The sequence below is a fragment of the Phyllobates terribilis genome, unplaced genomic scaffold (genome assembly GCF_046119375.1).
Source record: "Phyllobates terribilis strain yellow unplaced genomic scaffold, ASM4611937v1 Scaffold_8__6_contigs__length_399053987, whole genome shotgun sequence".
Lineage (NCBI taxonomy): Eukaryota > Metazoa > Chordata > Amphibia > Anura > Dendrobatidae > Phyllobates > Phyllobates terribilis.
The window spans coordinates 374,152,999-374,180,107 of NW_027362768.1; the positions used below are offsets into that span (position 1 = coordinate 374,152,999).

General features: G+C 49.4%; 1 long non-coding RNA gene across 1 annotated transcript in view; it reads right to left on the bottom strand.

The window, feature by feature from the left end:
• The window catches only part of LOC141156592 (uncharacterized), a 43,962-nt gene extending 18,043 nt beyond the window's left edge, over nt 1-25,919 (bottom strand). Inside the window, exons 1-2 of the long non-coding RNA XR_012247690.1 lie at nt 25,842-25,919; nt 25,437-25,613 (exon numbers count right to left, since the gene is read on the bottom strand). This is a non-coding gene — a long non-coding RNA (uncharacterized lncRNA). The remainder of the gene's footprint in view (nt 1-25,436; nt 25,614-25,841) is intronic.
• Between the last annotated feature and the right edge of the window lie 1,190 nt (nt 25,920-27,109).

Genomic DNA, 27,109 nt, shown 5'->3' on the forward strand with positions numbered 1-27,109 from the left:
GAATGTGTCACCCTACCTGGATGCCACAAGTGTAATAAAGCTGTGTCTGAGAGCAAGGGGGAGGTTCTCTGGTCAGGGGAACATTAGCATGCAATGCCTCCTGTCTCAGGCCAGTAGGGGGAGCTGGCTGCCCCTATAAAAGCTGGTACTGAGGGCAGGGTTAGAGAGAACTGGATTGCCTGTCTCAGCTTTGAGACGTGTCCCAGAGCAGGGACAGAAAGTTGATTGCACCTAAGAGGAAGTGTGGCAGTAGGAGAGAGCCACAAGCCAGAGACAAGAGGCGAAGAGAGCCTGTCTTGGCAGAGAAAAGACTTAATTTTACCAGACTTTGGTGTCTGAGGCTGGAAGGATTCCACATCCCCCAGCAGAGAACCAGTTCGCAAGGGACTGTACTTTCCTTGGCCTAAGAAGCCTGGAGGCCCTGCCACAACCGAAGGGACCAGTAAAGCCGTACAAGGCTGGGAGCAGAAAGGAACCCACGTCGCAGGCCATACAGGCGAGAATACACGGAAAGCTTGGAAACGTGGGCTGTTACCCTATAAAGAGGAGATAGCCAGAAGGAGCGCAGAAAGCACGGTAGGCCTACACCCTCACCCTGACCAGGGCCAATTTCCCCGTTGCTCTCAGACATCCAGGTCCCCTCCTAGCTGGGACTGTTTGTGGGTCAGTTTACCTGTTTAGTAAAGACCCTGGACTGCAATCTGTTGTCTGTGTGCTCCTTGCTCCTCCAGCACTACCATCACTCCCACCATCCACTACACTGCCCTGGGGCCGCACTCTTCCCGTGGGGAGTCACACTACCCTAGCTGCACACCTCATCAGCCCCAGCGGTCTGCATGCAGCGGCGGTTCCTAATAACCGCAATCCACGGGTGGCGTAGTCGGACATTATCAATAACACATAACGGACTACCACTGGCCTGACCACCCTGAGCCACGGAACCGGGTTGCCACTACTACTCCCATTGTTTCCCTAATTGCCCGGATCCGAGTGCCCCACGGCCCAGGGGGCGAGTCACTCCTGCCATCTAGTCTTCATGGGGCGGAGCATGTAAGAATCCCTCATCGTGCTCCTCCCATCCAGTCATTCATGGGGCGGAGCATGTAAGAATCCCGCATCGTGCTCCTCCCATCCAGTCATCATGGGGCGGAGCATGGAAGAATCCTGCATTGTGCCCCTCCCATCCAGTCATCATGGGTCTGAGCATGGAAGAATCCCGCATCATGCTCCTCCCATCCAGTCATCATGGGGCTGAGCATGGAAGAATCCCGCATCGTGCTCCTCCCATCCAGTCATCATGGGGCGGAGCATAGAAGAATCCCACATCGTGCTCCTCCCATCCAGTCATCATGGGGCTGAGCATGGAAGAATCCCGCATCATGCTCTTCCCATCCAGTCATCATGGGGCTGAGCATGGAAGAATCCCGCATCATGTTCCTCCCATCCAGTTATCATGGGGCTGAGCATGGAAGAATCCCGCATCGTGCTCTTCCCATCCAGTCATCATGGGGTTGAGCATGGAAGAATCCCGCATCATGCTCCTCCCATTCAGTCATCATGGGGCGGAGCATGGAAAAATCCCACATCATGCTCCTGCCATCCAGTCATCATGGGGTGGAGCATGGAAGAATCCCGCATCGTGCGCCTGCCATCCAGCCATTCATGGGACGGAGCATGGAAGAATCCCGCATCGTGCTCATCCCATCCAGTCATCATGTGAGGGAGCATGGAAGAATCCCACATCGTGCTCCTGCCATCCAACAATTCATGGGATGGAGCATGGAAGAATCCCACATCATGCTCCTGCCATCCAGTCATCATGGGGTGGAGCATGGAAGAATCCCACATCATGCGCCTGCCATCCAGCCATTCATGGGACGGACCATGGAAGAATCCTGCATCGTGCTCCTCCCATCCAGTCATCATGGGACTGAGCATGGAAGAATCCCGCATCATGCTCCTCCCATCCAGTCATCATGGGGCAGAGCATGGAAGAACCCCGCATTGTGCTCCTCCCATCCAGTCATCATGGGGCTGAGCATGGAAGAATCCCGAATCATGCTCCTCCCATCCTGTCATCATGTGGCGGAGCATGGAAGAACCCCGCATCATGCTCCTCCCATCCAGTCATCATGGGGCAGAGCATGGAAGAATCCCGCATCGTGCTCCTCCCATCCAGTCATCATGGGGCGGAGCATGGAAGAATCCCACATTGTGCTCCTGCCATCTAGTCATCATGGGGCGGAGCATGGAAGAATCCCGCATCGTGCTCCTCCCATCCAGTCATCATGGGGCGGAGCATGGAAGAATCCCACATTGTGCTCCTGCCATCCAGTCATCATGGGGCGGAGCATGGAAGAATCCTGCATCGTGCTCCTCCCATCCAGTCATCATGGGGCGGAGCATGGAAGAATCCCACATCGTGCTCCTCCCATCCAGTCATCATGGGGCGGAGCATGGAAGAATCCCACATCGTGCTCCTCCCATCCAGTCATCATAGGGCGGAGCATGGAAGAATCCCGTATTGTGCTCCTACCATCTAGTCATCATGGGGCGGAGCATGGAAGAATCCCACATTGTGCTCCTCCCATCCAGTCATCATGGGGCGGAGCATGGAAGAATCCCACATCGTGCTCCTCCCATCCAGTCATCATGGGGCTGAGCATGGAAGAATCCCGCATCGTGCTCCTCCCATCCAGTCATCATGGGGTGGAGCATGGAAGAATCCCGTATTGTGCTCCTACCATCTAGTCATCATGGGGCGGAGCATGGAAGAATCCCACATTGTGCTCCTCCCATCCAGTCATCATGGGGCGGAGCATGGAAGAATCCCACATCGTGCTCCTCCCATCCAGTCATCATGGGGCGGAGCATGGAAGAATCCCACATCGTGCTCCTCCCATCCAGTCATCATAGGGCGGAGCATGGAAGAATCCCGTATTGTGCTCCTACCATCTAGTCATCATGGGGCGGAGCATGGAAGAATCCCACATTGTGCTCCTCCCATCCAGTCATCATGGGGCGGAGCATGGAAGAATCCCACATCGTGCTCCTCCCATCCAGTCATCATGGGGCTGAGCATGGAAGAATCCCGCATCGTGCTCCTCCCATCCAGTCATCATGGGGTGGAGCATGGAAGAATCCCTCGTCATGTCCTCCCATCCAACCATTCATGGGGTGGAGCAGGGAAGAATCCGGTATCGTGCTCCTCCCCTCCTATCATGCCTGAGGCATAACACACTGTTTCATTTTTGTCTGAAGTGTCCCTTTAAGACACATTCGTCTGAATTTTGGACATTTCAAACTTTAAGTAGTTCTTAAAATCTGATCATCTGGCATTGGTTAATCAGAATGTGTGATCTATGGCGACACCTATAGCGGCAGTGAGCCTGTAGTATATATATATATATCCATCTCCGCCGGCTCGGTATCACTTCTCTCGCCTCGTGTCTTCTCCTTATCTCGGCACATCAGCTGTCAGGTAATATACAGCTTTTCCGCTATCTCTCCCTGTATCTATAGCGCTCGTCTTGCCTTCATTTTCTGCTTTTCCTCTTGACGTGTTTGTATCATTGGATGTCACCGTTCTCCCGGTCTGCTGACATCTTTATTGTCTGTTGTGGCTTCTAGTCCCACCTCGGTGGCAATAAGCATATGTATATCCTCCTCGTACATCTGCTCCGGAGAGGATCCATATTTTCCCTCCATGAGTCAGAGAATCATTTCTGAGCAGCAAAAGCCAAATCCTTAAACACAATGTAACAATTGTTCATCTATACAATGTAACGTTTCCTCCTGGAATGTTAGTGGTCACATGTATGACACGCGGCGGAGCTTAACTGCTGTCGGTTTCCAAGGGCGACCATTAGAATTGGAATGTAGCGAAAAATAGGAGTCAAGAAAATAAATTGAAACAATTGATAACAGAAGCCACAACAATGGCTGCCATATTGCCCGAGGAGAAGGGGCCAGATCAAAATTTGCCACTGTCCACTTGACCAAACTTGTGCAAAGAATAACCTCTTCACAAATTTCTACCTTACAGCGTGCGTCATTTCAGGTGACTTTTATCACTTCAGAATAATGTGTTGTGTGTACATGATGGACGACATTATCTCTGGCCGTTATATGACGTGCATCCTGCATTTTTCTCAAGTTTTCCCTCTGCAGGCTGGAGAGTAGCTCCTATGTTGTCTGCCATACAATGCACACAGAGTCATGAGGGATTCCTCCTCTCTTGTCTCTGTGTCGTATATGTTCAGAAACGGCAGTCGCATGGAGGACATTATAGAGCAGTACTGAACAGTGTATGTAGCTGTGACTCAAGCTCTGATGTTAATTAAAACATCTACTAGAAAGCTGCAACATGGAGGACATTATACAGCAGTACTGAGCAATGTAGCTGTGACTCAAGCTCTGATGTTAATTAAAACATCTACTAGAAAGCTGCAACATGGAGGACATTATACAGCAGTACTGAGCAATGTAGCTGTGACTCAAGCTCTGATGTTAATTAAAACATCTACTAGAAAGCTGCAACATGGAGGACATTATACAGCAGTACTGAGCAACGTAGCTGTGAATCAAGCTCTGATGTTAATTAAAACATTTACTAGAAAGCTGCAACATGGAGGACATTATACAGCAGTACTGAGCAATGTAGCTGTGAATCAAGCTCTGTTGTTAATTAAAACACTTACTAGAAGCTGCAACATGGAGGAGATTAAACAGCAGTACTGAGCAGTGTAGCTGTGAATTGATGGGGTGAGATATATACTTGGTAGAAATCAACATCATAGAGGAGATTATAGCATAGTACTGAGCAGTGTACATATGAATCCAGCTCTAGTGTGAAATAAAACACTAGAAAGCTGCATCATTGAGGATATTATACAACAGTACTAAACAGTGTAGATGGGAATTCATGGGGTGAGATATATACATGCTAGAAAGCAACAGCATGAAGAGATTATAGAGCAGTATTGAGTAGTGTACCTATGAATCCAACTGTGGTGTGAAATAAAACACTTAATAGAGCAGTGTAGATGTGAATTCATGTGGTGAGATATATACTTGCTAGAAAGCAACAGCATGGAATAGATTATAGAATAGTACTGAGCAGTGTACCTATGAATCCAACTCTGGTGTGAAATCAAACACTTACTAGAAAGCTGCATCATGGAGCAAAATTATACAGTATCAGTATTGAGCAGCGCAGCTGTGAATAAGATTAGCACTCTCCTCTCCTAAAACACTCTGTACTGCTGTTAGACCTTGCTCCTCCCACCATTTGACTCTCAGTCTGTAACTTATAAAACCAGAACACTTCTTTCCCAAAACATATTTTGCTTCTGGAGAACTCTGCTTTTTTCAGCATGTAACACTCATCATGTAATGCCCTATACAAGATTAGCATGCTCCTTTTATTAAATACTCTGTGCTGCTGGAGGAACCGGCTCCTTCCATCATGTTATTCCCGAGCTGTGACTTCCCACAAGATTAGCACAATCTTCTCCTGAAATGCTCTGTGCTGAGAGAGAAGACTGCTTTTTCCACCATGTAACACTCAGTCTGTAACACCCTATAACACTTCCATTCTCTTCCCCTAAAATACTCTGTGCCAGTGGCGTACCGCCAATGGCGGCAGGCCATGCTACCGCTATGGCGCCCGTGAGTCGGGGGGCCCCGAAGCAGTGAGGGAACGAGGAGGATAGGTGAGTATTGTATTTACGGGGGGGAGGGGAGGTTGCGGCGGCGGAGGAGCGGGGCACACACAGTAGCCGGCTGCTGCAGCTACCACGTGGGCCCGCTCCTAAAGGGAAATAAATATTCCCTCTTCTCCACTCACATGGGCATGGAGAAGAATGAATATTCATTCTCTTTAGTAGCAGGTATGGAGGAGGGCTGAGCCGCGGCTTCTGCTGACAGTTCCCGCTACTAAAGAGAATGCATATTCACTCTTCTCCAAGCACATATTCCCGGCGTGGAGAGAATATGCCGGCAGCTCACATCAGCGTCTGAGAGCGCACGCTGCTCAGATGCTGACATGAGCTGCTGGCAGACAGGGTGCAGCGCTGGAGCAGAGGTGAGGAAGGAAGGTGAGTATAAGTGTTTATTTGTTTTATATGTGCCATGATTGGGCCACACATACTAGGATTGGGGAATGAGGGGGCCACACATACCAGGATTGGGGGATGAGGGGTGCCATGCATGCCACGATTGGGGGATGAGGGGGCCATGCATACCAGGATTGGGGATGAGGGGTGCCATGCATGCCACGATTGGGGGATGAGGGGGCCATGCATACCAAGATTGGGGATGAGGGGTGCCATGCATACCAGGATTGGGGGATGAAGGGGCCACACATACCAGGACTGGGGGATGAGGAGGCCACACATACCAGGATTGGGGGATGAGGGGGCCACACATACCAGGATTGGGGGATGAGGGGGCCACACATACCAGGAATGGGGGATGAGGGGGCCACACATACCAGGATTGAGGGATGAGGGGGGCACATATACCAGGATTGGGGGATGAAGGGGCCACACATACCAGCATTGGGGGATGAAGGGGCCATGCATAACAGGATTGGGGGATGAGGAGGCCATGCATACCAGGATTGGGGGATGAGGGGGCCATACATAACAGGATTAAGGGATGAGGTGTGCTATGCGTACTAGGATTGGGGAATGAGGGGGCCACACATACCAGGATTGGGGGATGAGGAGGCCACACATACCAGGATTGGGGGATGAGGGGGCCACGCATACCAGGATTGGGGGATGAGGGGGCCACACATACCAGGATTGGGGGATGAGGGGGCCACACATACCAGGATTGGGGGATGAGGGGGCCACACATACCAGGAATGGGGGATGAGGGGGCCACACTTACCAGGATTGAGGAATGAGGGGGCCACACATACCAGGATTGGGGGATGAAGGGGCCACACATACCAGCATTGGGGGATGAGGGGGCCAATACCAGGATTGGAGGATGAGGAGGCCATGCATACCAGGATTGGGGGATGAGGGGGCCATACATACCAGGATTGGGGGATGAGGGGTGCCATGCATGCCACGATTGGGGGATGAGGGGGCCATGCATACCAGGATTGGGGATGAGGGGTGCCATGCATACCAGGATTGGGGGATGAGGGGGCCACACATACCAGGACTGGGGGATGAGGAGGCCACACATACCAGGATTGGGGGATGAGGGGGCCACGCATACCAGGATTGGGGGATGAGGGGGCCACACATACCAGGAATGGGGGATGAGGGGGCCACACATACCAGGATTGGGGATGAGGGGGGCACACATACCAGGATTGGGGGATGAAGTGGCCACACATACCAGCATTGGGGGATGAGGGGGCCACGCATACCAGGATTGGGGGATGAGGAGGCCATGCATACCAGGATTGGGGGATGAGGGGGCCATACATAACAGGATTAAGGGATGAGGTGTGCTATGCGTACTAGGATTGGGGAATGAGGGGGCCACACATACCAGGATTGGGGGATGAGGAGGCCACACATACCAGGATTGGGGGATGAGGGGGCCACGCATACCAGGATTGGGGGATGAGGGGGCCACACATACCAGGATTGGGGGATGAGGGGGCCACACATACCAGGATTGGGGGATGAGGGGGTCACACATACCAGGAATGGGGCATGAGGGGGCCACACACACCAGGATTGAGGGATGAGGGGGCCACACATACCAGGATTGGGGGATGAAGGGGCCACACATACCAGCATTGGGGGATGAGGGGGCCAATACCAGGATTGGGGGATGAGGAGGCCATGCATACCAGGATTGGGGGATGAGGGGGCCATACATGCCAGGATTGGGGGATGAGGGGTGCCATGCATACCAGGATTGGGGGATGGGGGGGCCACACATACAAGGATTGGGAGATGAGGAGGCCACGCATACCAGGATTGGGGGATGAGGGGGCCATACATAACAGGATTAAGGGATGAGGTGTGCTATGCGTACTAGGATTGGGGAATGAGGAGGGCACACATACCAGGATTGGGTGATGAGGAGGCCACACATACCAGGATTGGGGGATGAGGGGGCCACGCATACCAGGATTGGGGATGAGGAGGCCACACATACCAGGATTGGGGGATGAGGGGGCCACACATACCAGGATTGGGGGGTGAGGGGGCCAAACATACCAGGATTGGGGGATGAGGGGGCCACACATACCAGGATTGGGGGATGAGGAGGCCACGCATACCAGGATTGGGGGATGAGGGGGCCACACATACCAGGATTGGGGGGTGAGGGGGCCACGCATACCAGGATTGGGGGGTGAGGGGGCCAAACATACCAGGATTGGGGGATGAGGGGGCCACACATACCAGGATTGGGGGATGAGGAGGCCACGCATACCAGGATTGGGGGATGAGGGGGCCACACATACCAGGATTGGGGGGTGAGGGGGCCACGCATACCAGGATTGGGGGGTGAGGGGGCCAAACATACCAGGATTGAGGGATGAGGGGGCCACACATACCAGGATTGGGGGTGAGGAGGCCACGCATACCAGGATTGGGGGATGAGGGGACCATACATACCAGGATTGGGGGATGAGGGGTGCCATGCATACCAAGATTGGGGGATGAGGGGGCATACATACTAGGATTGGGGGATGAGGGGTGCCATGCATGCCAGGATTGGGGGATGAGGGGTGCTATGCATACCAGGATTGGGGGATGAGGGGTGCCATACATGCCAGGATTGGGGGATGAGGAGGCCATGCATACCAGAATTGAGGGATGAGGGGTGCCATGCATACAAGGATTGGGGGATGAAGGGTGCCATGCATACCAGGATTGGGGGTGAGGGGTGCCATGCATACCAGGATTGGGGGTGAGGGGTGCCATGCATACCAGGATTGGGGGTGAGGGGTGCCATGCATACCAGGATTGGGGGATGAGAAGGGCCACACATACCAGGATTGGGGATGAGGGGGCCACACATACCAGGATTGGGGGATGAGGAGGGACACACATACCAGGATTGGGGGATGAGGGGGCCATACATACCAGGATTGGGAGATGAGGGGTACCATGATACCAGGATTGAGGGTGAGGGGTGCCATACATATCGGGATTGGGGGATGAGGAGGCCATGCATACCAGGATTGGGGATGAGGGGTGCCATGCATACCAGGATTGGGGGTGAGGGGTGCCATGCATACCAGGATTAGGGGATGAGGAGGGACACACATACCGGGATTGGAGGATGAGGGTGCCGTACATACCAGAAGTGGTGATGAGGGAGCCATGAGTACCAGTATGGGGAAATTTACCAGTAGCTGCTGCATTTCCCACCCTAGGCTTATACTCAAGTCAATATGTTTTGCCATTTTTTTGTGGTAAAATTAGGGGCCTCGGCTTATACTCGGGTTGGCTTATTTAAAATATACAGTATTTTAAAATAAGTGAGTACGTGGTGCCCATAATACTGCAGGACTGTGGGGTGCATTTTACCCTATGGGGGCTGCATTTTACTCTATGGGGTGTGTAATATACTGTATGGAGAACTATGGGGAGTGCATTATATTCTATGGAGGACCATGGGAAGTTCATTATACTATATGGAGGATAATGGGGGGTGCATTATACTATATGGAGGATTATGGGGGGCGCATTATACTATATGGAGGATTATGGGGAATGCATTATACTATAGGGAGGATTATGGGTGGCATATTATACAATACTAGATGGTGGCCCGATTCTAACGCATCGGGTATTCTAGAATAGGTATGCGGCCGACCGGGAGCAAGCAGCAGAGCGGTGTTTACATTTGGCGCCAAAATCGCTGATTGGTCGAGGCCGGCAACCGCAACCAATCAGCAAAGCGGTGTTAAAATTTGGCGCCTATATCGCAGATTGGTCACGGCCGGCGGTCGCGACTAATCAGCAGAGCGGGGTTTAAATTTGGCGCCAATAATGCTGATTGGTCGCGGCCAGCGAACGCGACCCATCAGCAGAGCGAGGTTTAAATTTTGCGCCAAAATCGCTGATTGGTCGCGGCTGGCGGTAGCAGAGCGGTGTTTCAATTTGCCACCAAAATCGCTGATTGGTCGGGGCCGGCCACCGCGACCAATCAGCAGAGCGGGGTTTAAATTTGCCGCCCATATCAATGATTGGTCGGGGCCGGCGGCCGCAACCAATCAGCGTCGTATTAGTGAGGACCGGGGAGCGGCGCTGCCCGTGCGGGTACTTCTGCTGCGAGCAGCTGGGAGATGAGCGGCTGCTCGCAGCAGAAGCATCCCGAGCGGCGGCGCCGCTCCTCGGTCCTCCGTTCACACTTGCCGTCGGGAGATCATAGCGCTGTTTAAATTAGGCGCCAATCTCGCTGATTGGTCGCGGCTGGCGGCCGCGACCAATCAATAGAGCGTTGTTTAAATTTTGCGCTAATCTCGCTGATTGGTCGCGGTCGGGGTCCGCGACCAATCAGCACAGCAGTGTTTAAATGTGGCGGCAAGATCGGTGATTGGTTGCGGCCGCTATTTAAATGTGGCGCCCAAATCAGTGATTGGTCACGGGCAGCGTCCGCGACCAATCAGCAGAGCGGTGTTTAACTTTAGCGCCAAGATCACTGATTGGTCGTGGGCGGAGAGCGCGACCAATCAGCGAATCGTATTGGTGAGGACCGGGGAGCGGAATCGTTTTGGTGAGGACCGGGGAGCGCCGCTGCCTGTGCGGATACTTCCGCTGCGAGAAGCCGGGACATGAGCGACTGCTCGCAGCAGAAGTATCCCGACCCGCAGCGCCGCTCCCTGGTCCTCCCTTGACACGCTAGCCGCTGATGTCCCCACAGTATCCGCATGGTGTTACAAAGGTCCGGACATTTGTGTTAAAAATCGCTGATTGCGACCAATCACCGATTTGGGCGCCAAATTTAAATATCGGCCGCGACCAATCACCGATTTTGGCGCCACATTTAAATAGCGTCCGCGACCAATCAGCACAGCGGTGTTTAAATGTGGCTCCAAGATCGGTGATTGGTCGCGGCCGATATTTAAATGTGGCGCCAAGATCGGTGATTGGTCGCAGGCAGTGCCAGCGACCAATTAGCGATTTTTAACACAAATGTCCGGACCTTTGTAACACCATGCGGATACTGTGGGGACATCAGCGGCTAGCGTGTCAAAGGAGGACCGGGGAGCGGCGCTGCGGGTCGGGATACTTCTGCTGCGAGCGCCCGCTCATGTCCGGGGTTCTCGCAGCGGAAGTATCCGCACAGGCAGCGCCGCTGACATCCATGCGCCTAGGGTGTGAAGGGAGGACCGGGGAGCGGCGCTGACATCCAATTGGTCGCGGCCGCTATTTAAATGTGCCGCACAAATCGGTGATTGGTCGCGGTCTTGGCCCGCGACCAATCACTGATCTTGCCGCAAAAGTTAAACACCGCTGTGCTGATTGGTCGCGGACGCTGCCCGCGACCAATCACCGATTTGGGCGCCAAATTTAAATATCGGCCGCGACCAATCACCGATCTTGGCTCCACATTTAAACACCGCTGTGCTGATTGGTCGCGGACGCTATTTAAATGTGGCGCCAAAATCGGTGATTGGTCGCGGCCGATATTTAAATGTGGCGCCCAAATCGGTGACTGGTTGTGGGCAGCGTCCGCGACCAATCAGCACAGCGGTGTTTAACTTTTGCGGTAAGATTAGTGACTGGTCGGGTCCGAAGACCGCGACCAATCATCGAATCGTCTTGGTGATGACCGGGGAGCGGCGCTGCCTGGGCGGGTACTTCCGCTGCGAGAACCCGGGACATGAGCGGGCTCTCGCAGCAGAAGTATCCCGACCCGCAGCGCCGCTCCCCGGTCCTCCCTTCCGCATGGAGGTCAGCGACGCCGGCGGTCCTTCCGCTGCTACCGGCCGGGAGATGAGCGCCTCGCGCCGCTCATCTCCCGGCTGCATCTCCGTCCCGCAGATGGGTCCGGCGGTCAAGGTCCTTCTGCTGGTACCGACCGGGAGATGAGCACCTCGCGCCGGTCATCTCCCGGCTGCATCGCCGCTGAGCTCCGTCCCGCAGATGAGCTGCTAACGGCCGCCATCTTTTTTCAGAAATTCCGCGGCGCTGATTGCCCGCTGCCGGACCAATGAGCGACGCGGGATTTCCAGGACAGACAGACAGACAGACGGGATAAGACGATTATATATATAGATGGAAGGCTATGTGGGGCCATTATACTATTTTGAGGGCTATGTGGGGGGCCATTATGCTGCATGAAAGCAATTATACGGTGTGAAGGTTTGTGTGGGGTCAATCATACGGTTTGGAGGGCTGTGTGGGGCCATTATACTGTATTTAGGCCCATTATAGTGCACGGCGGGCTGTGTGGGAGTCACAGTTGGGGGATCATACTTTGCCTTGGGAGTTGAGGTGGGGTACCGTAGGGTCATTATACTGCACATGTGGAGGCATGCACCATGGGGGCATCATACTGTGTTTGGGGGGCACTTTTATTGGCATCATACTTTATGGGGCAATGAAAGAGGAATCTAGGAAAGGCTGGAAAGTTGTGAGATCTCCTCTTCTCTGACACTGACAAATATTTATTTATTTTTTGTTGGGGGGCCAATTAGAGCTTCTGCTATGGGACCCCATGATTTCTATGTACGCCCCTGCTCTGTGCTGCAGTGATTTCAAATCTTCTGCTTAGTTTTGATCTAATATGTAATCAGTGGGTTTTCATACATTTGTCAAAACTCTCCTCCAATTCTTCCATTTCTCTCCCTCTTTCTATCTCCCGACGCTCCCCTCCCCCGCCTCGCCCTCGTTTTTCCCTCTGCTCCTGGAGCGTTGCGGCGGTAATAACAATATTCTGAACCTGTCATTGTTCCCTCTCCTTTGATCTGAGCAGGAGGAGTAATAATCTTTTACTTTTTTTTAATACAACATTTATTCTTCGATACAATTTTAATAACTTCTATTTACATACTCGTCCCGGTGTCGAGGATTTTTCAATTAAGCTTCAGGTGCAGTCGTCACGTGACCGGGTCTGGAAAAAAAAAATCCCAGGCGGCATCAACTAAACCAAAGTAACCATCTGTGCCACCGTCCACGGGGGCCGAAGTCCCGTTATTAGCATATGTAAATGAAGGGGCCGGGCTTTGAGAACTAATTGTTGGAATTAATTAGGATCTGAACTGATACAATAGTACGAAAATCTATGTAGCCCCAGCCGAAAGTGAGGGATGGCCCCATAATGTATGGCCCCCAAAAAAGCTGTAATTTAGGGCCCCTGGGTTCCAATGCAAAATCTGTTACAGTTCTTCCTCCTACCTTGTGGGACTGAGTTGCAATACCGAGGGCAGCCACAATCAAATGCATGGCGCTGTCCCTAATACATGGTGAAGGGAACCAGAGAGCGCCACCTCCAGCTGGTCGCAACCCGCACCAATCGGATATTAATGGGTTGTCTAAAAAAAAAGACATAATGACGTCAATCACATGAAGGTTCGGCCTCATTGGTCACAAACTCCCATTTATCTCATGGAAGACTCACCATCAGCGAATTGATTGCTCTAAAAGTCTTAGAAACTCTGCTGTAAGTGATCATTTTCCCTACACTGCACCCACAGGAGAAAGGAAGTATTACACCATTTTTACTTAGGTCAATAGGTTGACCATTTAATGAAGGTACGTGTTGAGTACTCCAGAGGTAGAGAGACGTTCTTAGTAGCCCATTGTTTCAGCTAATATATAGTGGTCTTGACCCCATCAGGTGCTCGTGTCCTGTACAGCACCCCCACAGGAATAATGAAGTATTACACAGTTTCTACTGAAATCAATGGGTTAACCATGTAATGTAAGTACATTTTGAGTTCTTCAGAGAGAGATTATACTTTGTAGCCCATTGTTTTTGGATGATAGATAGAAGTCTATTTCCTTTCAGTTCCTACACAGGAGAAAATAAGTATTACACAATTTTTACTGTACTCAATAGGTTTTCTATGTAATGCACGTACGTGTTGAGTCCTCCAGAGGTAGAGAGATGTTCTTTGGAGCCCATTGTTTCAGCTAACATATAGTCATCCATAGCACAGCAGGTGCTCGTTTCCCATACAGCGCCACCATTGGAATGATGAAGTACTTCACGGTTCCTACTGAAATCAATGGGTTAACCATGTGATGTAAGTACATGTTTGGTCCTCCAGAGAGAGATATTATTCTTTGTAGCCAATTGTTTTGGATGATATATAGGAGTCTGTTTCCTTGCAGTGCCCCTGCAGGAAAAATTAAGTATTACACCATTTTTATCGTCAAACTGTTATTTTTGTAAGTCAATTGGTTGTCCATATAATGCATGTATGTGTTAAGTCCTCCAAGCAGAAAGAGAGAAATGTTCTTTGTAGCCCATTGTTTCAAATAATATTTAAGCAACAAGAGTATAGAAACTGTCACATTCAACTACAGCGCCCCCACAGGGGAAATTAAGTATAGCACAATTTTACTAAAATTAATGGGCTATCCATGTACTTTAAGCATGTGCTGGGCCCATGATGTTATTTTTTGATTTGGATAAGCAATGGGCATTCAGAACACAGGAAGTATTTAATTCCTGCAGAGCACTCCCGCAGGAGAATTGAAGCATTACACCCTTTTTACTGAAGTGAATAGGCTGTCCATGTACTTCACGTAGGTGTTGAGTCCTTTAGAAAGAGAGATGTTCTTTGTAGCTCATTGTTAGGGGGTTCAGGGGACAGCAGGTATTGATTTTTCCCTACAGCGCCCCTTACAGGAGAAATCAAGTATTACACAGTTCATACTGAAATCAATACATATGTTGGGTCCTCCAGACCCAAAGATATCTCTGTGCTCAATGTTTTGTTGCAGCGTGCAAAAATTATAGATAATTTGGTTTTAAAGAATATCCGCCCCCATGTGAAATAGCTCCATGGGAGTGAGACTCGGCGCAGAAATGAAGTTCCCGGTAAATCGTGGTTTGCTGATGTCATTTGTTCTGAGATTATTGATAGTGGCATTGTCATGGTATTGATCTCACCCTCCGCCTCCTCACTGTATAGGATTCCTGTTTGATTTGTCTTATCTGACTTTAAAGTGAAGAATAAAGGAAAATTATTTTTCATATAAGAATTGCAATTCCAGAAGCGGAGACTGAGGGTCACCATCGATAGACTTTGTATCAGGGTAAAGCAAGAGCGGCTGGATGCACATAGTGGAATTATTCATTCTCCTATTGACGTTCCCTCCATACTGGATTCTATAGGGCAGTGCTCTCCAATATGGGGGTCTTAAACAGTTGCAACTCCAAAGATGCCTTTAAGGGGTTTTCCAGGACATTGATATTGATGACCTATCCTCTGGAGGGATCATCAATATCAGATCAGTGGGGTCTGACAACTGACACCTCCAGCAATCAGTTATTAACAGGACCAGCAAAGTAAGCAATGTACAGAGCCAGAACAGCACAGCTCCACGCGCTGCCTAGTGGTCATTCTTGGTACTACAGATCAGATTATATTCACTTTAATAGGAGCTGAGCTGCAATACCCAAGAACGACCACTGCATGGTGCACAGAGCTGTGCTGTTCTGGCTCTGTAGACTGAGAACTTCTGGCAGGACCCCATCTCTGCAGGTCGGTGGGCATGGCAGGTGTTGGACTCCCACCGATCCGATATTGATAGCTGAGCCTAGAAATAAAAAAAATCAATATCTTAGTCCTGGAAAACCCCTTTAACAGCTTCTGGCCAGTCACTTACCCATTTCTTTGATCATTTTTTGGGTCCATGTGTGTTAAAATGTCACCAGAAGTTATAGCTGTTCTGCTGTACAGGAGACTTCCTCTCCATGCCGCACAGGAATGTGATCATTTCCCTTCAGTCTAGCAATTAGAAGATTGCACCAGAAACCATATCACTTTATGGGAAAAAAAAAGAAGAAGCATGACTTTATGGGGAAAAACAGCATAGAAAGAACTGCAAGTGACTGGCAGATAGAGGTATTTGGTGAATGCTGAGAGTTGTAGTTTTGCAGTATTGTAAGTTCATGTTGCAGAGTTGCAGTCACCCGACCTCCACTCATTGGATACAATGTATATTGAAGAGGTCACATGATCTATCTGCTGTACAGTAGACTGCCTCTTTATACTGCACAGACTTGTTTGAGTTCTCACTCATTCAGACAATAGGCAGAATTGGAACAGTTCAGACTGGGGAAGTCAGCGGCGCCGTAGGGATTATCCTGATGCCATTCCTAAAAGCACCAGAGTATGACTCAATTATAGCATCGCACACTCCCGCTAATGTCAGATGTGGACTTTTTTTGCGCTTTCATCAGATGGAATAATTCATGTATTCTCTGGATACATTCGTGGCTTTTAGGTCCCAGTCATGTTCAATTGGAATTACTGACCCCATTGATATTCATGTTCTAGAGAGACAAATGGAGACGGTCAGGACCGTTCTCCAACCATCTTCTGGGGTCTGTTTACTCGCTCCACCCAGTAAAGAATTACTGGGGTCCCCTTATGTGTAGTGGGGTAAATACAGAGGGGGCAAAGGTGGCAAATGTACCTGAGCCCAAGGGCAAAAGGGCCACATCCAAAGAGAGAAGGTGCGGGGACATGTCGGGATGATTGCACAATAGAAAGAAGGGACATAGACTGGTGGATAGATAGATATGGAGAGATAGATGATAGATAGATAGATAGATAGATAGATAGATAGATAGATAGATAGATAGATAGATAGATAATAGATGATAGATAGATAGATAATAGATAGATAATAGATAGATAGATAATAGATAGATGATAAATAATAGATGATAGATAATAGATGATAGATAATAGATGATAGATAGATAATAGATGATAGATAGATAGATAGATAATAGATAGATGATAGATAATGGATAGATAGATAATAGATAGATAATAGATAATAGATAGATGATAGATAATAGATGATAGATAATGGATAGATAGATAATAGATAGATAATAGATAATAGATAGATGATAGATAATAGATGATAGATAGATGATAGATAGATAGATGATAAATAATAGATGATAGATAGATATATGATAGGTAATAGATAGATGATAGATATATGATAGATAATAGATGATAGATAGATAGATATATTATAGGTAATAGATAGATGATAGATAGATAATAGATAGATAGATGATAGATAGATAATAGATAGATAATAGATGATAGATAGATAATAGATAATAGATAGATGATAGATAATGGATAGATAGATGATAGATAGATAGATAATAGATAGATAATAGATAGATGATAGATAATAGATGATAGATAGATAGATAGATAGATAGATAATAGATGATAGATAATAGATAGATAATAGATAGATGATAAATAATAGATGATAGATAATAGATGATAGATATATGATAGGTAATAGATAGATGATAGATAGATATATGATAGATAATAGATGATAGATAGATATATGATAGATAATAGATGATAGATAGATAGATAGATAGATGATAGATAATAGCTATATGATAGGTAATAGATAGATATTCTTCCGTAGTATTGGGATTCCCGCTGCATGTGATGTCTTTTCTTTCATTTTTGCTGCCATTTTTCAGCTTCTCTCCTCCGTTTATTCGCTGTACAAGGGGCTGATTTCCATCATTTGCACCGTGATGAATGCGCCGGGGCTGTAAACCTCATGTTCATTTATGTCTTAATGGCTACAATATAAAGGTCAAGACATTTCATTACTGCGCTAAAAAAAATGACGGCAGAATTCTATACAGAAGACAAGACGCACCGGCCACTTCTACAGCAAAAACGTCATGTTCCCGCGTCCTCTGCTGTCTTTAATAAGGTCACGTTGGGACTCAGATAACATAACCTGCATAAAAGGGGTTCATAAAACCCACGGTCCAGTATCCTATTAGGGAAATCTCTCAAGGTGGGGGGTTCTCACAATCAAAACTGTCAGCAAGAGGGTCTCTCTCTTTGGGGGACATTGAATTCAATGGGAATCATGTAAAACTTCACTTCCCCTGTGGTGGCGCTGCAGGGTAATTGAACAGTTGTTTATCCGACTTGATCATCTGGGATCAGATCATTGCATATTATGTCCAAACCATATAAAATTAAACAAGACAGCCAAATTATACTTCCCGACACTATTTTCACAGTGGGCAAAATATGTTGAATAATATCGGGGGCAGAGGGTTCAGTGACAATGCTATGGTGGGCAGCTGCTGTACAACAGTCATGTAAGTAGGAGGGGAATGGTGGGTGGGGATTTTAACCATATTTTGACCCCTTCTGTACAGTTGGACTGGAGTTTGCTCCTGCCTGCGACATGCGGCTGCTGCTGCACAGGGCGCAGCCTCTCGCCTCTCCTGGGCCTTAATCTGAAATCTCCTCTCCCGCTCAAAAGTGAAACGTTCTACAGCTTTGGTGAAATGTCATCTGTTCACACCTTGTTTTGCGATAAGTGGGAAAGGCATCACAGGAACGGCAGTGATCCGGAGATTCTTACAGTCAAGATGTCAGACAAAAGCCAGAATATTCCTTTATAGAAAATAAAAGTTATCTGATGCCTGGAGAAAATAGCAGAACACTGGTATCAGGTGTGAAGATGAGGAGGTGGATTCATGATGGGTGCTATTGTTCTATGTTATCATGATGATCATGTTGATTATTATTATTATATTATCATGTCGCATTAACCTCTTTATTATCTATGACCTGGCGTCTCATCTGTCATCTTCTCTGCTAACGAACTGACATTGGAAACTAATACTAGGAATCATCTTCTTGTTTCCTGATATCTGCTGCCAGCAGGAGCCGTCCATGGTGCTGCACGACGGAGACAGCTGTGCCCGGTGCCAGGCTCTGCCCGGAGAGGGATGGAAAGAGATATAGAGCGATAGATAAATGGATGGATAGACAGACAGATAGATAGATAGAAATATAGAGCGATAGATAAATTAATGGATAGACAGACAGAGACAGACAGACAGACAGACAGACAGACAGATAGATAGATAGATAGATAGATAGATAGATAGATAGATAGATAGATAGATAGATAGATAGATAGATAGAGGGATAGATAGATAGACAGAAATATAGAGCGATAGATAAATTAATGGATAGACAGACAGAGACAGACAGACAGATAGATAGATAGATAGATAGATAGATAGATAGAGGGATAGATAGATAGATAGATAGATAGATAGATAGATAGATAGATAGATAGATAGATAGATAGATAGATAGATAGATAGATAGATAGAGGGATAGATAGATAGATAGACAGAAATATAGAGCGATAGATAAATTAATGGATAGACAGACAGAGACAGACAGACAGACAGATAGATAGATAGATAGATAGATAGATAGATAGAAAGACGAATAGATGGATAGAGAGATGGAGAGATAATTAGATGGAGAGATAGAGAGATAGATAGACAGAAATATAGAGCGATAGATAAATGGATGGATAGATAGATAGATAGATAGATAGATAGATAGATAGATAGATAGAGGGATAGATAGATAGATAGATAGATAGATAGATAGATAGATAGAGGGATAGATAGAGGGATAGATAGATAGATAGATAGATAGATAGATAGATAGATAGATAGATAGATAGATAGATAGATAGATAGAGGGATAGATAGATAGATAGATAGATAGATAGATAGAGGGATAGATAGATAGATAGATAGATAGATAGATAGATAGATAGATAGATAGAGGGATAGATAGATAGATAGATAGATAGATAGATAGATAGATAGATAGATAGATAGAGGGATAGATAGATAGATAGATAGATAGATAGATAGATAGATAGATAGATAGAGGGATAGATAGAGGGATAGATAGATAGATAGATAGATAGATAGATAGATAGATAGATAGATAGACAGAAATATAGAGCGATAGATAAATGGATGGATAGATAGATAGATGGATAGAAAGATGAATGGATGGATAGAGAGATGGAGAGATAATTAGATGGAGAGATAGAGAGATAGAAATATATAGCAATAGATAAATGGAGAGATAGATAGAAAGATAGAGAGATAGATAAATGGTGGATGGATAGAGAGATGGATAGAAAGATGGATGGATGGATGGACAGAGAGATGGAGAGATAGTTAGAGAGATAGATATATAGATAAATGGTGAATGGATGGAGAGATAGATAGATAGATATGAGATATATAGAGATAGGTAGATATAAGTTAAATTGTAGATTTAGAGGCATTAGAAGTCTCCATTAAAGACTCCCCCTCTGTCGATCAGTTGGCACCAGGGCATTACATGGACGTCCATTTATCTTCGCGGGCACAGAGCGATATCTTACTGTGATATTTTGTAGTTCGTGGTCTCCGTGGCTGTAACAGATGTATCTGGTGGAGGGGAGCGGGGTCTCCACAATGGGGTCTCAAGTGATTATGTAGCACCCTGAGGATTCGGCTGCTACAGGGGTATTGCACCTCAACCCAGAGGTGTGATATTCCACTCCCGGGTAAGGATGGAGTGTGGATCTGAGCTCGGTAGGCTGCATGCACTACACACATCCCATTTCCGAGGAACAGGCCGACGGTACTCCCACTTAGAAATGTGCAGGTACGACCGAGTCTGTTCCTGGCTGGAGTGGGAGGGGGGTGGTACATCCCAAGTAGTGTAGGGGCAGAAAGGGGGAGCAGCCTGGGTAAAGATAGGAGCTCATTGGGTGCTGGTCACCTGAGCTCACACATAGAGGGTGTATATAAGGTGGGCACCAACTAAGAACAGGGTCAGTTGCAGAGAGAAAGTCAGCGAGCGGAGGAGAAGAGAGACCCAGAGTGAGAGAGGAGAAACAGAGACCCAGAGGGGAAAGCAGAAGAAAGGACTCTAAGACCCCAAATTAAATCCCCGGGTGAAGAGTCGGCACAGGGTACCGGAACCCAAGCTGGTGGGGGCAAAAACACTCCCCAGCCAGAGACCGGAGACCGTGGGCAGCGTTTGTCACGGTCACCCACCACATCCACCACGAAGGCATACCACGAGGAGGGTCAGGGAACCCCAGGCCAAGGGTCTCCCCACAGAAGGCCCGAGGGAGCTGGACCTGGGTGGATCAATAGTGGGGACGGCCAGAGAAAGGACAGAAGGAGAGCTCAGGGTCACGCTCCGGACTTATTTGGGAGTTGGCTGGATCCAGAACCTGGTGGACGCAGCACGGCTCGGGAGGTCACTCGAAGCTGGAGTGACCAGAACATCAGCAGTGAGTAAACATCCTAAACTGCATAACCCGACTCTGTCTCTGATTGCCGTCTACACTGCATCACCACAACTCCCATCCTCTGCACCTGATCCCCCTGAGGCTATACCCCACCCGTTGGGGGTTATACCATCACAAGCTGCACCTATACCATCAGCCTCAGCGGACCCTGCTGCAGCGGCGGCCATAGTGACCGCAATACAACGGGTGGCGTAGTCGACAATAAAGAACTTAATAACATCTGTAGGACTGCCACATACAACTCAGTTTGACACCCTGGGCACGGACCGGGTCACAGCCACTCGGAAGACTACAACTCCCATCTGATCCGGCTCCGGATATTCCCCCTAAAGAATATGGCCCAGGGGGTGCGTCAACTTTGGCGTAGTCGGCAGGATTACGTGCCCGCAACACCCGGGTACTGCGTGCCTGAAGAAAAGTGCGAGTTTACCTCAAAAAGAAGTCTCCTGCCGGTTCCGGAGGGTCCCCGCCATCGGACCCCATCACCAGTCGATTCCAGCCGGTTGTCCGCCATTAACAGCGTTTTCCCGCCATCTGCAGAGTTTCCCGCCACTGGGAAGCGATTCCCGCCATTTCCAAAGGTTTCCCGCCTTGGAAGAGCGGACGCCATTATGGGCGTGCCAGAGGGTGGCGAGAGGCCACCTCCCATCGTGGGCCAGGACCGAAAATGGCGCCAAAAGTGGAAACCGCCCCCACCAACAGAGACTGTGATGCTAGAGGTGTCTGTCAGCGTGAAAGAACAGCCCCTGGAGCTGACAATCACCAAGTGGCCCCGGGACCGCCCTCGAAGGGGGAGGAGACGAAAGGAGAGAGCAAAGATGGGTGTCGCTTGGAGCAGTCTGGAGCGAGCGGACCCGGAGGCAAGAAGCCTGGAGAGGAGTAGCAGAGAAGCTCACCCGGAGATGGCCAGAGAGCAGAGCAGCACCGGCCCGCTGGCCAGGAGCCTGCTGGAGACAACTGAAGAAGAGCAGAGCAGCACCGACCCGTTGGTCAGGAGCCTGCTGGAAACCACGACCCCACTAGGCCTAGTGGAGGTCCTCACACAGCTCCCCCGAGACCGGGAGTGTGCACAGACTGCCCTGGAGGGCCTCGCACGGAGGATGGCCCGGGTACAGCGAGAGACATTGGCGGAGTGGAGCCGAGAGATGGCCCAGCAAACCAAGACCCGGAGCACGCCAGCCAAGCTGAGGAGACAGACCGCCTCTGAGGATGGCGCGGGAGGACCCAAGGCCGGAGACGGCGCCGAGAAGGGAGCCGAACGCATGGAGGCAGGTAAAGGGGACGTCTATACCCCAAACCAGGACACCGCTTACCTGCCCCAGCTCCCCGTCGCAGAGCCCGAAAGTCCCCCTGCTGTGCCCGAAAACGCCATGTCACCGACGCAGACTAGGCCCCAACCGGAAGCCGCCGCCGCGACCCCTGTGACGCCATGCGCACCGACCCCGAGCGTGGCAAAACAGGAAGTAACACCAGCCTGGTCGCAGGGCCTAGAATTCCCGGGCGTCGCATCACCAACAGCGCCCCCTACCTCCGCGGAGCCTCCGGCCTGGCCGCAAGGCCAGGTAGCCCAGGGCGCCGCCGTCCTAACGGTGCCCTTCACCTTCCAGGTGCCCCAGGTCTGGCCGCAAGGCCTGGGCAACCCGGGCGCCACCACCACCGCGCCCGCACCCGTAAAACCAAAGGTGCCGCGTCTGGGAGAGGACTTGTTTGCCCAGCACACGTGGCCGGACGGGCAGCCTTTCATCTGGCCCCAGAAATATTATGAACTGGAGCACCAGAGGAGAGTTGGGGCCATGTGTGCACCCCTGATTCCGGCTCCGAAGCCCGTGATAAGGATCTCGCCCCCGCTTGAAGAGACCCAATTTGAGTGGGACCCCACCGGAGAAGACCTAATGGGGTTCACTCAAGAAACCAGGGCAGCTGCAGCGGAGCGTGCTGCGTGCTGCCGACAGCAGCTCGAGGAGTTTGCGAGGGAGCGGAGAGAGAGGCGGGTCCGGGAACAACAGGCCCAAATAAGGAGCGCCGAGCAGAAGAGCCGAACCAGGAGGGACTCCCGTGCAGCGCACAGTCCCCGCACCACCGGGACTGTAATTAAGTTCAACATGCAGCATGGGTGGGGCTTCATCAGAGACCACAACACCCCCGGCGACGTCTTTGTCACGCGCAGAGATGTGGAGTCCCATCTGCCGGAGGGGCACAGAGGTCGTGACCTTTATATCGGGGACGAGGTCACCTTCACCCGGCACAAGTGTGCCAAAGGACCTTACGCCCTCCATGTGCATCGCCTGACAGAGGAGGAGCTGCGATGTGAGGAGGAAGAGCAAGAGGATCCGGACGGGTCTGAAGCTGAGATCCCCAAAGCAGGAGCAGGAGGAAGACGTTGTTGAGTACAGCGGAGTAGGTGCTGTAAATAGTTACCCAATCGGGGTATAAAGAAACTGTTACTGCAAAAATAGTCCCCGTTGGGACCAGCTGAGTGAACTGTTTACCCGTTTACCCTTAATCCCACAGGCTGAGGACTGTGAGCAGCCATTCCCTTTCCCTCCTTACCTGGCCGAGGACTGAGAGCGGCCATATCCCTGTAAATAGTTGCGCGTCCTAAAGCGCCCCCTACCGGTTTTATAGGGAAAACCAGTTTTCCAGAGAGACTGTCGCGCTTTACCCGGTCACACGTTGCACAGTGACCGGAGGAGGAGCCTGAGGCGACGAGAATGTTTTATCTGCTAAGATATGTTGTTTAATATGTTTTATATGTTTATGAAAAAAAAATGTATGTTTTGGTGGTTTTGTCTTACAGCCCGAGGACGTGCTGTGATTTACCAGGGGGGAATGTAGCACCCTGAGGATTCGGCTGCTACAGGGGTATTGCACCTCAACCCAGAGGTGTGATATTCCACTCCCGGGTAAGGATGGAGTGTGGATCTGAGCTCGGTAGGCTGCATGCACTACACACATCCCATTTCCGAGGAACAGGCCGACGGTACTCCCACTTAGAAATGTGCAGGTACGACCGAGTCTGTTCCTGGCTGGAGTGGGAGGGGGGTGGTACATCCCAAGTAGTGTAGGGGCAGAAAGGGGGAGCAGCCTGGGTAAAGATAGGAGCTCATTGGGTGCTGGTCACCTGAGCTCACACATAGAGGGTGTATATAAGGTGGGCACCAACTAAGAACAGGGTCAGTTGCAGAGAGAAAGTCAGCGAGCGGAGGAGAAGAGAGACCCAGAGTGAGAGAGGAGAAAGAGAGACCCAGAGGGGAAAGCAGAAGAAAGGACTCTAAGACCCCAAATTAAATCCCCGGGTGAAGAGTCGGCACAGGGTACCGGAACCCAAGCTGGTGGGGGCAAAAACACTCCCCAGCCAGAGACCGGAGACCGTGGGCAGCGTTTGTCACGGTCACCCACCACATCCACCACGAAGGCATACCACGAGGAGGGTCAGGGAACCCCAGGCCAAGGGTCTCCCCACAGAAGGCCCGAGGGAGCTGGACCTGGGTGGATCAATAGTGGGGACGGCCAGAGAAAGGACAGAAGGAGAGCTCAGGGTCACGCTCCGGACTTATTTGGGAGTTGGCTGGATCCAGAACCTGGTGGACGCAGCACGGCTCGGGAGGTCACTTGAAGCTGGAGTGACCAGAACATCAGCAGTGAGTAAACATCCTAAACTGCATAACCCGACTCTGTCTCTGATTGCCGTCTACACTGCATCACCACAACTCCCATCCTCTGCACCTGATCCCCCTGAGGCTATACCCCACCCGTTGGGGGTTATACCATCACAAGCTGCACCTATACCATCAGCCTCAGCGGACCCTGCTGCAGCGGCGGCCATAGTGACCGCAATACAACGGGTGGCGTAGTCGACAATAAAGAACTTAATAACATCTGTAGGACTGCCACATACAACTCAGTTTGACACCCTGGGCACGGACCGGGTCACAGCCACTCGGAAGACTACAACTCCCATCTGATCCGGCTCCGGATATTCCCCCTAAAGAATATGGCCCAGGGGGTGCGTCAATTACATTATTGACTACATGCGCCTCTAGACGGGGGGTATCATCTTTAAGGAAATTGATTATTTTTGGCAAACAAAACCTAAATTTGGCTAATTACCTCGCCCATTGTATTCCGGTGACTGATGTGTCCGTCCATCGTTCACAGCCGACTGGCGCTCACTGGGTATTTTATCAATACGTGTAAAGTCTGTCATCCTCCATATCCGCCAGCAACTTTCTTCACTTAACTTATCGCTCTTCCCATCCTCTCGCGCTTCCACCGGGGAATTATCAGCTTAAAATAAAAATTAAGCCATAAATAAATAAAATATTTATAAAAGAGTCAGTCTGAAGCTCATTAAGAGAATCATCGTTGGGTGCAAAAAAAGAGACAGATTACTTAATATCTCATAGGTAAGTGCTAGTAATTAGTGTGTAACACTTTGATCATTAACGGGTGCATTCAAATTATCATCAAGAACCTCTCCAGCAGCCGCGGCCCCCCCCCCCCTCCCGCTCTCACCTTCTGCTTCTCCCAGCCCTTGCTCTGGGCTCCTATGTAACTAGATGGTTGTACATCCAGAAAGGTGCAGGGTGGGAGTGCAGGTTTATTGTTAGTAAAAAAAAAAAGACAGCTACTGCCCCCTAGTGGCCAAAGGAAAGGATGTAATGACTTCTATTCACTGGGGAAGATATTTCACATTTATTGCAAGCTGAGAAGTGCATTGTATCTGCGAGATGAAGCTGCTTCAATGAATATGTGCAATGTAAACTGCATTATTACCATATAACTATACTGAAAAAAATGAGATGCTTAACACACAAATTGGTCAATTTGTGTGCGCCCATCAGCCACGGATCCCATCAAAGGTTGTCTTGTTGTGGCTGATGGGCGCACACGAGTTGACCAATTTGTGCACTAATTAGCTTCATTTTTACACGTATAATCTATATGGCAGTAATTGCAGTTTATATTCCACACATTCAGTGTTTGTACATTTATGGCTGCGCACAGTGTCTGCCGCGCTCAGTGATTTGTATATATTACAGCAGTCATTACAGTTTGCACCTGTTCACATTTGCTCCATTCCCGTTAGGAGCTGATGGTCAGATTTGTTTTCTTGCAGATGGGGTTGTTGTGCGGAAATACTGAATTGGGGCAAAAGTTTGTAGCCAGTGGCTAATGCATAAGCCCTTATACAAGAAAGACGTCGCAAGGGGCTGAGAATCTAATTGTCTCACGATAGGGGTTAACAGTTGGGTATATGCATGTAAGTAATGATCGGTTACAGGAGACGATGATCAATTAGTCTGCTAAGCAGGTTTTCGTGAACACAGGCAGATGATTGGGTTGGGGCCTCTCGACTAATTAATTTGCTGTTAATATGTCCCCATCATTTACAACGGTTTTCTGATGCTATATATTAGCCTCCACCAGGTGGCGCCCTGGGGACCAGTCGTGTGGGTACAATGTGCACATTTAATGATACAATGTATCAGGTAGTAACACAATGTAACATGTAATGCTTGGCTGAGATAAATATTATGTGATTCTTTCGGAATATCCCAAATCCTTCTCCCTCTTTAGGCAGCTATAGAAGACGGATGCAGACCCAAATGTGTGTAATCTGCAGAGTGCATGGGGTTCCTTTCCTTTTGCTGCACAGTCTCTCTCTCTCCATCTGTGCTGAGTGGGCGGATACTTCCTGCTGTGATGTCAGAGCTGTGCTGTGTGGTCTGGGCCAATCAGATGTCTCACTTTGCTGCTTCAGAGAGAGAGAGAGAGAGAGA